This window comes from Amblyomma americanum, chromosome 3, assembly GCF_052857255.1.
Source record: "Amblyomma americanum isolate KBUSLIRL-KWMA chromosome 3, ASM5285725v1, whole genome shotgun sequence".
NCBI lineage: Eukaryota > Metazoa > Arthropoda > Arachnida > Ixodida > Ixodidae > Amblyomma > Amblyomma americanum.
Genome location: NC_135499.1, coordinates 46,127,750 through 46,139,752, shown reverse-complemented (window position 1 = coordinate 46,139,752; position 12,003 = coordinate 46,127,750). Strand labels below are relative to the sequence as shown.

The following is a 12,003-nucleotide window of genomic DNA, read 5'->3' as shown; positions in this document are numbered from 1 at the left end:
AGTGTCCTTTAGTGACCACTGCCTAGTTACGGTAACTTTGGGAGGAAGAAAGCAGCGTAAAACAAAAATGAACTGGCATATGTGGAAGCTAAACTCAAGGCTTATAGAAGACGACATATTTTTAAGAAAAGTCAAGGAAAGCATGGATATGTTTAATAATAGTGAAGCAGGATGTATTGAACCTTGGGAACGCTTTAAGCAGGAGGTGAGAATTCATGCCATTGAGCGTTCAAGCATAATAAAGTATGAGGGAAAAAAAGAAGAGAAGCAGCTGCGAGAGCTTCTGGCAAATTTAGGGCGTGAAGAAAAACAAACGCCGGGCATGTTCATGCATGATATAAAGGGCGTCAAAGTTAGGCTAGAAGCTTTAGATGCTCAGAAGTACAGAGGGGCAGCGATAAGAGTGCACGCACGGAAAAATGGCTTACTGGCGAAACGCCAACAAAACGCGCGCTCTCAGATGAAAAGCGATACGCGCGCTCTAACGAGATCTCAGTTATCGAATACAAAGGGCAAATCCTGAGTGATCAAGCTGGAATTTCGAGTGCATTCGTAGAACATTACCGTGATCTGTTTGCAAGCAAAGCACCAAGGGAAGAAGGGTTTCGGGAGAACTTTTTTCCACTTATGCCAATATTAGGAAATGAGATCACTGAAGAACTACAGAAGGAATTAAGTATTGAGGAAAAAATGACTGCAATTGATGAACTGGATGCCGGAAAGTCGCCGGGACCTGATGGTTTGAGTGCGGCCTTTTATAAGAGCTTTAAATATGACCTTGCCGCTATGCTTTATAACCTTTTCAAGGAGTGCTTTGAGGTCGGTAAGCTGCCACCTTCGTTTAACAGTGCCCATACGGTCTTAATTCCCAAGACAGATGACCCAGCCAAACTGGTAAATGTTACAGGATATAGACCAATTACGTTAACAAACGTTTATTATAAAATTCTGATGAAAGTGATAGCTAAACGATTGCAATACGTCATAAAGGATATTGTAGGACTTCAACAAACGTGTGGAATAAAAACCAGAAGCATATTTAAAAATATTCATGTAGCACGCAGCGTGCTCGAGTGCTGCGATGCTCTAAATAAGAAAGTGGCTATGGTTTAAATTGACTTTGAAAAAGCGTTCGATCGCGTGTCTCATGAAATACTCTACAGTTTGTTGGAACATATTGGTATTGGTTCAGTTGTTCTCAAAGGGATAAAAATGGCTTATGCATGTTGCTCGACACGCCTTGTGATAAACAAACTGTTATCTGAAAGAATTGATCTAAGGGCATCTGCTCGACAAGGATGTCCAATGGCCCCTCTCCTTTTTGCAATTTATTTGGAGCCTTTTTGCAGGATGATAACTGTGAGTGGGAACATCCGAGGTTTTAGGTTGGCAGCGTGTGAGGTGAGAATACTGGCATACGCTGATGACGTAGCGCTCTTTTGTGAAGACCGAAAAAGTGTTGTAGAAGCGTTACAAGTAACTGAAAGGTTTTGCAGGCAAACTGGCAGCGCTGTTAATTTAGACAAATGTCTCGGAGTCTGGCATGGGCAATGGGACTTAGAGCCAGAAATGTTCTGCGGGGTCCGATGGGCTACAACTCCCGGAGTTTGGGAGTCCCGCTGGACAAATATGGGGAGAATACCAGTTACTGGAATGAAAAAGCAGAAGAAATTCGGGACAGTACGAAAGGGTGGATGGGCCGTAACCTTTCCATTTTCGCGCGTGCTGCTGTATGTAACACCTTTCTTGTTGCAAGGATCATGTATTTACTCCAAGTATTATATTGTGCACGAAGCAATATCCAAAGGTTCCATCGGGTCTTTGCTGTTTTTATTTGGGCATCCAATTGGGAACGAATTCGCAGAGATAATCTCTTCCGGAGGGTAAAGGTCGGAGGACTGTCTCTTATGCATCTATATGTACGGCAGGTGGTTTTAAGATTTTGTTTCTTGAGTGACCAAAATGACGCCTTCTTGCGATAATTCATACAAACCATGCTATCTAGTGCACTTCCAGAATTCATTGTCTCTTCGTGCAATGCTCGGAGGTACACAGTGTCTCGCTTCCTGCGAGAGGTGGTCTGGTCATTCAGGTTTTTGCAAGTGCGGTTCTCTCTAGAGTATTTAGCGAGTGTAACGCCGAAGCGATACTAAAAGGATCTTGTTGAGCAGTTGTTTCCAGCTCCACTGTGCAGAATCTTATATTGCGAAGGCCCTGGAAAAGACGTTCTCAGGCGAGTTAAGATGATTGTTGCGCCTGGCGTTAAAACATTCTTTTTCAAATTGCATACAGGAACCCTACCAGTAAAACCATGGCTAGGGGAAAAGGGCCTCTCTGTTCCTTGGGGCTCAAACTTTCTCTTTTGTAGAAAGCCAGAGACGTTAGAACACGTGTTCCTGGATTGTTTGGATGCAGTGTTCTACTGGGATGTTTTGAAAAGAACCCTAAAAAAAGACTTGCCATTGACACCGCGCGGAATTCGGTACCTGACCACTGAAAGTGATGTTGCACAGTATGATTAGATTATGTTATTGGGCCTTCACAGCATTTGGAGGTGTAGAATGGCTTTAAGACATTGTGACTTGGATGCACGATCGGTATGTGATTATTTTGTCGAACATATGTATAAATTAAGAGAAGTCCTGAAGCAGCAGGACAATGCGGATGATGTATTGAGTCTGATGGACCAACGTGTTGTAATGAAAGCCCATTAGACATGGTTGTCTGCCAAGGGGCATGGAAACTACGATATTTTATCGATGTGTATATTCATGCAATAAAGAAAAAAAAGCAGTCGTGGCCGAGTGGTTAAGGCGATGGACTAGAAATCCATTGGGGTCTCCCCGCACAGGAGCGAATCCTGTCGACTGCGCGAAAGGGCGTTTCTATTTCTTTTGCCCCTTCCCGCACAGTGAAAGAGGGCATACTCAGCGTGTGCACCTCATGTGGCAGTCGTGGCCGCATTCTACTTCCGGCCACCGAGCGTGACGGACGCAGGATCATGAGCTCCGGCGGAGCGGCGACAGCGGCTCTTGCTGGCCGCGGAAACAGGATCGAGGGAAACGAAGATACGGATTATCAGGTTATCTTGCCACAGCTGCCTACCGGACGTGTGGTTTTAAACACACTTTTTCTGCACGGTGATGTTCGTGTTAGGCCCTTTCGGGTCGAGGATTTTTGTGATGCGCTGGCCCAGGCTGGTACGCTCCCTGACGTGGTGGCTTTGGGGGCGTACCAAATCAACCACGTTTGGGCTGTGACTTTCAAGACCGCTGAAGGAGCCAAGAGGCTTCTCGCCTTCAAGGAACTGAAAGTGAAAGGACGGTGATGTCTTATCATCGATCCGGAAGACCAACAAGTCAAGCTACGACTCCACTGGATGCTGGAAGGCGTGGCCGACGAAGACATCCGGACGGCTTTTGCTGCGTTCGGGAAGGTAACCGAAGTTACACGGGAACGGTGGCGCGTCCATGGCGTCCACGACAAGGGATCTACAACACGAACTGTGCTCCTAAAACTGAAACCTGGTTTGAAGGTCCACGATCTGCCTCACCAGATACGTGTCGCCGGGGAGTTGGCCCTTGTTGTGGCGCCGGAGCGACCGATGCAGTGCTTGCGCTATGTCATGGCACGGGCCACGTTCGGCCACGTCGGCCACGCCACGTTCGGCAGGCGTTACGGCCACGCCGACAGCGACTGCGTCCGCACATACGCAGTGGCAACCGGGCTGGCAATGGGGGTCGACACGACGGAGCACATTATGGACGTCGCCGAGACAGAAAAGGCGGCAAAGGGAACCGACGTGACGACGAAACCGGCGGTGACGACGGAGTCTTCGGGGCACCCGTGCGGCGACGGAAACACGGCCAGCGGCGGTGGGAAGGAACCGGGGACGGTAATTCCTGCTGGGACAAATGAAGGGTCGTCCAGCGACGGGACCAGCCATCCGGCTTAAAATGTCGACCAACCACCGACCAGCGAGGAACAGATGGACCATAGCGGCGCCCGTGTGACGACCGTCGCCGCCCCAGCCAAGCGACCTCACGACCTGACCGACAACGAAGGGGACAAGCCCGCAGCTGGCGGCGTTGAGGAGCCGCCAGCAAAAACAGCCCAGTCCAGGCGATCATGGATGGATGGATGGATGGATAGATACGGCTGAACCCTTTACATCGGGCGGTGGCTCAAGCCACCTAGCCATGTCTTGTGAAATTTTACTCCTGTCTTGCTTTTAGCCACCAATCAGATAACCTTCGCTTGGTTACTTCTAACCTCTTAAAATCCACTTTCCCTTCACTATCCCTAAACCCCAATGCCTTGGGTAAGTCAGCCCCGCTGCCTTCCACTCTAGGGTGAAGCCCTTTGCAGAAAAGTATCAAGTGTTCAGCTGTTTCCTCCTCCTCTCCGCACGCAATGCACAAAGTGTCTATCTCCTGGTACCTGACTCTATACGTCTTAGTCCGCAAAACTCCAGTCCTGGCCTCAAACAACAAAGAACTTCCCCTACAATTATCATAGATATTTTTTTTGACAATTTCCTGTTTAAAGGTCCGGTGTGTTTCCAGTGCCGATTTCGTCAGCATCCCTGTTTTCCACAAAGCTCTCTCTGTTCCTTTAACCTTTTTCTTAACCGATAATTGCTGATTTGCCCCCTTACTGCTGTCCAGATATTTGCTTGTCAATTTTCTAGTTCGCTTTCTCCATTTCGTGTCAACATTCTTTATATACAGGTATCTAAAAACTTTCCTTGCCCACCGCTTTTCCTGCATCCTTCACAATCGTTCCTCAAATGCTATCTTACTGCTAGCCTCTCTGCTCTCGAAAGACGCCCATCCCATATCACCCTGTACCCCCTGATTTGGTGTATTGCCATGTGCTCCCAAAGCTAACCTCCCTACTCCCCGTTGCCTAATTTCCAGCCTTGCTTGAACATCTGGCCTCATGCACAGGACCGCATTCCCGAAGGTCAGGCTAGGGACCATCACCCCTTTCCAGATCCCTCTTACCACCTCATACCTATTGTAATTCCACAGTGCCCTATTTTTCATGACAGCTGCATTCCTACTAGCTTTATTCATTACATATTTTTCATGCTCTGTCAGATACTCAACACTGTTATTTATCCACACCCCAAGATACTTGTACTCATTCACTACTTTTAGCACGAACTCCTGTATTCTATGCTCGCCGCTCTCTTCATTAAATATCATGACTGCAGATTTTTTCCTTACTATACTTGAAGCCTAATCTATCTCCCTCTGTACTGCATATGTCTAACAACTTCTGCCGGTCTTCCTTGTTGTCAGCCATTATCACTATATCGTCCGCATATATTAGTCCCGGTAATGTCTGTTTAATCAATTCCCCTTGCTTGAAAAAAGATAGGTTGAAGCCTAGTCCGCTCCCCTCTAGCTTGGCCTCCAAACCTTGCAGGTACAACATGAACAACAAAGGGGACAGAGGACATCCTTGTCTAAGCCCCCGCTGTATCTCTACAGGCCCTGATACATTTTTTCCCATTTTATGAGCACTCTGTTACCTCTATATATATCTTTTAAAAGATTAATTACTCCATTTTTCACATCCAATGTGCCCAATATGTCCCACAAATGCTCCTGAGTAACGTTGTCATAGGCTCCCCTAATATCCAGAAATGCTAGCAATAAGGGCCTATGTTCCTTTTCCGCAATTTCTATACACTGTGTCAATGAAAATAGATTGTCCTCCAACCTCCTTTGTTTCCGGAACCCATTCTGTAGTTCCCCTAACGCCCCCTCGTTCTCCACCCAAGCCTGCAGTCTATCCTTTATAATTTGCATCACCACCCTGTAAACCACAGATGTCACTGTTATGGGGCGATAGTTACTTACGTCTGTTTTGTCCCCCTTTCCCTTATATATCATGTTCATTCTACTTAATCGCCATTCATCGGGAACTTTCTCATCCACTATCATTTTGTTCACTACCTGTATTAATGTTTGCTTGGATTTTGGTCCTAACTTCTTTATCAACATAATCGGGATACCATCTGGTCCTGTTGATGTGCCACTAGGAACCTTCTTCTCTGCCCTTTCCCACTCTCCTTGCTCAAGTGAAGCTATTGCTGTAACCGGTCTATCCTCCTTCGATAAATTATGTACCACGTGCTTTGCTGAAAATTTTTCCGTCATCCTTGTTCCTATGTGTTTTATTGCTTCTTCCCCTTCTAGTCGAATACCCTCATCTGTAACAATAAACCTTTGTTCTAGCCTAGTTTTATTACTCATTGCATTTAGATGTTTCCAGAATTTTTGGGCTGATTTTCTATCCTTTTTATTTACTTTTGACATCCATTGGGCACCCTTTCTTCTAATTTTCTCATTAATCAAATAGGATGCGTCCCTTCTACACTTTATGAAGGTATCCCATTTTCTGTCTACTTCGGGTTTTGGTTCCCCCCTCTTCTTGGAATATCTGTGCTCCCTGGATGCTTCCTTGCGCTTTTCTATTGCCCTCTTGACCTCCTCATCCGACCAACTCTTGGGTTTGCATCTTTTCCCTTTTAGCTTTACTCGCACCTTAGCTAGCTCTAGCTCCAGTAATCGAGTTAATTTGGTATAAGTCCATTCTGTTTCACTATCCTCAAAAATTACTTTCTCGATTTGTTTGGCTGCTACTTCCAATTGCTTTTCTCAGGAAAAATTTCCCCCTGATTGTTTATCTTGCTTCAGTCCTACATTGCTTTTTCTTCTGAAGCTCAACTTGATACGCTTGTGGTCACTACCTAGACTTCTGGAACCATCTTCATCTATGCTCATTACCCCTAATCTGTTATACATCCTCTGTGACATTAGTGCATAATCTATCGTCGAGTGCAGACTCCCCGCCTCCCATGTTATGAGCCCTTCACACTTCTCGGTGCTGTTGCATACAACTAAATCATGCCTGTCACACATGTCCTGCAGCATGCTTCCTGTCGAATCCGTGTACCCATCCAGGTCTTCTATGTGTGCAGTCATGTCGCCTAATATAATTATCTCGCCCTGTCCTCCTAGCTCATCAATGTCGCTTGCAATACATTCTAACATTTTCCTGTTTTCCTCTTTGGCATTAACCCCTGTCCACAGGTATACAAAGCCAAGGAGTGTTTGCTTGCCTGCCACTGTTCCTTTTAGCCATAAATGTTCCCTGCATCCAAGTCTAACCCTTTGAAAATTCATACTTTTATGAATGAATGCCCCAATTCCACCTCCCTTTCTGCTGCCCTCTGTTCTATTGCAATATTCCCATGCGTAGTCTGGGTTACAGGGTGGTTGCTCCATGTCTCTAAGATGTGTTTCCGCTAAACCATATACCATTAATTCCTCCTGTCTTAACTGTTCTTCTATTTCCTCCCATTTCAGTCTATTCCTGCCACCTTGCATGTTAATGAAACCTATATCTGAATTAACTTGGCCCTGGCGCTTGCGTCTCTTTCTTCCCCTATGGTTCCATTGTCCGTTTGATCTTAATTCTTCCTTCTCTACACTGGTTCCTTCAGAGCTCTGGGTCCCCCCACCTTCTTGCCAGTGGCCCCACCGTAGTGGATGCCATCCTGTGCAAAAGGGTGGGGCCTAACCTCGTACACTTCCCTGTTGACCTCCATCACCTCGTATCTTAGTCGTCGACTCAATAGCCTAATTACCCGATTAGTCTCCACGACCCGCCTTTCCGTTTCGCGAGCCTGCCTCTGGACCTCTGGGATTGTGCATATGGTCACATGCACACTCTCAGAGGCCTCTCTAAGCCTACGCATCCCCACCTCCAACTGCGTCTCAAGATTCTGGCTCCTCCCCTGCAGTACATCATTGAGACCAGCATGGATGACCACAAGGTGTTCGCCATCCATGCTGCCCACCACCACCTCCCGGGCTCTGGCCATTGCATCCACCATGCACTTTTCCGACTGAGCCTCCACCTGCACCCGCCTGTCTGCCTTCACTGCCGTCAGAACGCCTCCCTCAACCCTCGCTACATTCGAGTCCCCGACCACCAGAACTCTCCTGCGCCCCAAACGTTCGCTTCCTAATTCCATCTGTTGGCCTCCGGATCGCTCTAGCTGACTCTCCTGCCGCTGTACGCTATTGTCGCGAGTTTCCATGCCCGCTTTAACCTTTTTCATTTCGTTCTCATTTTTCTCACTCAATGCTCGCTGCACTACAGCACTGTACGATCGACGAGCCTCGTCCCCCACCTGACACTTCTCCGAACTGGGGTGTCCAGCCGGCCGCGACCTGAGCGCTTCAACCTGTTTTTCTAGCTGGGTCAGCTTTTCCCGCTCTTCTTTAATCTCGCCCACCATTCGCTTCAACAGGGCGGCATTATTCTCCTCCTTTTTAATCAATTCGGCGACCTGAGCTTCCAGCTTAATCCGTGCCTCTCGTTCGACCTGCCGGTCCGCATTAAGTGCATTAAACCCAGCTTCCCATTCCCCTTTTAACGCATGAACGGCGTCCCCAAACCGCTTGCACATCTTACACACGAAGCTAGCCTCATCCGCCTCGGCTAAGCTCCCGAACCCTGTCTCATCTAAGTAACACCAACGGTCGCACTCCTGGCACTGTACTAACTCCCCGTCCTCGTCCTCCTTAACTTTCCTAGCTTGCCGACCCATCGTCCGGCCGACTACGCCTTGTGAAAGCCCGCCAAAATTCCTATGCGTAAAAGCCCGCCAAGAATATTACACAAAACTTCGGCACTACGCAACGTAAAAGCCCGCCAAAATTCCTACAGAAGAAACCTTCGGCACTAGTCAACGTAAGAGCCCGCTAAAACTCCTGCACAACAACCTTCGGCACTGCGCAACGTAAAAGCCCGCCAAAATTCCTATACAAAAAACCTTCGGCACTACACAACGCAAAAGCCCACCAAAATTCCTACACAAAAACCTTCGGCACTACGCAACGTAAACGCCCGCCAAAAATCCTACAACAAAAACTTTCAGCAATACGCAAGGTAAAAGCCTTCCAAAATTTCTACGCAAAAACCTTCGGCACACACACTTCCGCTAGCCTTTCTACCCTTAACTCGGTTTAAAACTACTGCCTGACAGCATGTACAAGCGCAAACACCAAAAGCACTTAGCTTCAGCGTAGTCGCTGGAGCTCCGAAAAAAAGCGTCCTCCTCCGACGGTGTCACGACGGTCAACACTCAGGCCAACGCCCAACCTTCCGGCAGGCAAGCGGGTCGCCGAGAAGGCGCCTCCACTGCCTCCGCAGCAAAACCAGGCATCCGCTCTTGACGGTTCCAGTGATGGCAACGGCGTCTAGCTTCGTGCTATACGTGAAAGGTGAGCACGGTGCTCTCGGCGTCTTCACACGTATTAAAAATGGCTTCTGCAACCTCCTTGACTTTTGCAACGCTCAATGTCAGAGGTTTTGCCGCTAAGAGGAAGCAGAGCCAAGTGCACCGCATGTTAACAGATCATAATATCGATCTGCTTGCTATTCAGGAAACGAAAGTGGAAGGGGAACAAGACACCGAGAGCATTGTGAACCGTTTTACGTCAAGATTCTATGCTGTCGTGAGCCATGCCGTCGGCACATCTGCCGGATGCATTGTGTTTATAAAAAAGCTGCCTAGCCTCGAGGTGCAGGCGTACACATCGTGCCCTTCGGGTCGTTGTGTAGTAGTGGATTTTGCTTTCGCCTGCTCTGAATGGCGACTAATTTGCCTTTACGCACCTAACGTGGGCGAGGATAGGGTAGCTTTTTTTGAGAGCATTCAGCGTTTCTTAAGCAGAGAAAAACACATGGTATTGTTAGGAGATTTTAATTGTGTCTTGAGCGCGACTGACAAAACCAGCACGCGGTCCCACCGCGATGAAAGCACCGAACTTCTCCGTCGCTTGATCGATAAGTTTGCATTGGAGGACGTGACTGAATGTGTGGTATGCAAGCGCGGCATGATGTTCACGCACTTCCAACGAAGTAGCCATGCCCGCATTGATAGAATATATGTATCGGTCGACCTGTCGCCAAAGTGTCACAGCTATGATGTTGTTCCTGCAACTTTCTCGGACCACTGCTTGGTGAAATGCAGTATAGGCGCGGTAAAACGTAAGAACTCTTTCCAGTGGGACCTCTGGAAATTCAACAATAAGCTTCTGAAAGACGACATTTTCACCGGGTTTGCAGCGCAGGAAGTTAATGAAATAACCGTAAATGGCAATCGAGCAGCTGGAGAAGAATGGGAAAGTTTCAAACAGCAGATAAAAGTGTGTGCAATAGAAAGGGCCTGCTGCATACATTTTCAAGAAAGGTTAAGCGAGGCACATTTGAAGTCCTTACTGGACACGTTATTAGCTCAGAAATGCAAGGCACCGGGTGTTTTCAGTGAAGACGTCCGAAAAACCAAACAAAAGCTAGAAACGATAGAGGAAGAGCGATATCGCGGTGCACTTGTGCGCGCGAGAGCTGAGCAATTCGCCGCGAGCGAAACACCCACAAAACGGGCGTTAGGAATGGAAAGAGCGCACGCTCGGCGAAACCATGTCGCGGAAATTCAATGGGGTGGTGCCACTGCATCTGACGATGATAGCATTGCAAAGGCGTTTCTTGATTACCATCAAGCGCTTTTCGTTTCGAGGCTTGTTGACATGGGAATTTTTAAGGCGATATTTTTAGGGGCCATGCCACATATTGATGACGCAGACAGAATAAGATTAGAGCTGCCAATTAGCGAACAAGAAGTGGAACAGGCTATTGATAAATTGAACTCAGGAAAGTCGCCGGGCCTGACGGCCTGAGCGCGGCTTTTTATAAAGCTTTCAAGAAGGAACTAGCACCGCTCCTCTCAGTGGTATTTAATGGAGCGTATGAGTTGCATGCTCTGCCTACATCATATGCATCCTCGCATACTGTGCTCATACCAAAAACCGATCAAACAGAAAAACTCCGACAGGTAACATCGTACAGACCCATAGCCCTCACAAATGTAGACTACAAAATTTATATGAAGGTTCTTGCAGGCAGGCTACAGACCGTAATGCATAAAATAGTCGGACCTCACCAAACGTGTGGGATCAAGGGGCGTTCCATTGTTGAGAATATTCACAAGGCTAGGTGCGTGCTTGAGTGTTGTGACGCAATATATGCTCGGGTCGCAGTTCTTAAGATTGACCTTGAGAAGGCGTTTGACTGTGTGGCGCACGAATTGCTGCTTTGCATTCTACTTTACATTAACGTTGGTTCTGTTATCAGAGAGGGTGTGGCCATGGCTTACCGTAACTGCACTACGAGGTTAATAGTAAACAAGACCTTGGGGGCCCCCATTAGTGTGCAGAGATCGGTACGCCAGGGCTGTCCCCTCAGCTCCCTGCTGTTTTGTATATATATAGAAACCCTCTGCCTAAACAATATAGGAAATGAGGCTATTCATGGTTTTCGTGTACAGGCATCAGAAGTGAAGCTCTTAGCATACGCAGATGACGTTGCTGTTTTCTGCGTCAACCAAGATAGCATAAGCAGGACAATTGAAGCAGTAAAGGGTTTCAGTGAGGTCACCGGAAGTTTGGTGAATTGGGGCAAGTGCCTGGGATTCTGGCACGGAGAATGGCCGCCAACTCCAGCTGTTTTCGCTAGCGTTTCTTGGGTGACAACACCCGTGAAATACCTAGGTGTTCCAATCGAAGTTTACAGGGACACTGAGCCTTTTTGGAAAACACAGGTTGAAGAAACGCGTGAGAAAGCCGAAAAATGGAAAAGTGCTCATTTGTCTGTATTTCCTATAGCAACTGTGTGCAATTTGTTTTTGATAAGCAAGCTCTGGTACGTGATGCAAGTACTCCACTGCTCACGGTTAAATGTGCAAAAGCTGCACCGTATTTTCGCTGTCTTTATATGGGCCTCAAAATGGGAGAGGTACAGCCGGACAAATTTGTTCAGGAGCGTCAAGGTAGGGGGACTTGGTCTGGGGCACTTGTTCATACGGCAGATAGTAAACAGATTTTTGTTTCTCCGAGACGTTAAAGATCCCTTTCTACG

At 47.5% G+C, this 12,003-nt stretch overlaps 1 non-coding gene across 1 annotated transcript; it reads left to right on the top strand.

Moving 5' to 3' along the window:
- The first annotated feature begins 2,790 nt into the window (after nucleotides 1-2,790).
- Nucleotides 2,791-2,872, top strand: TRNAS-AGA (transfer RNA serine (anticodon AGA)). Its single transcript has one exon. It is a non-coding gene; the product is annotated as a tRNA-Ser (tRNA).
- Nucleotides 2,873-12,003: the final 9,131 nt, after the last annotated feature.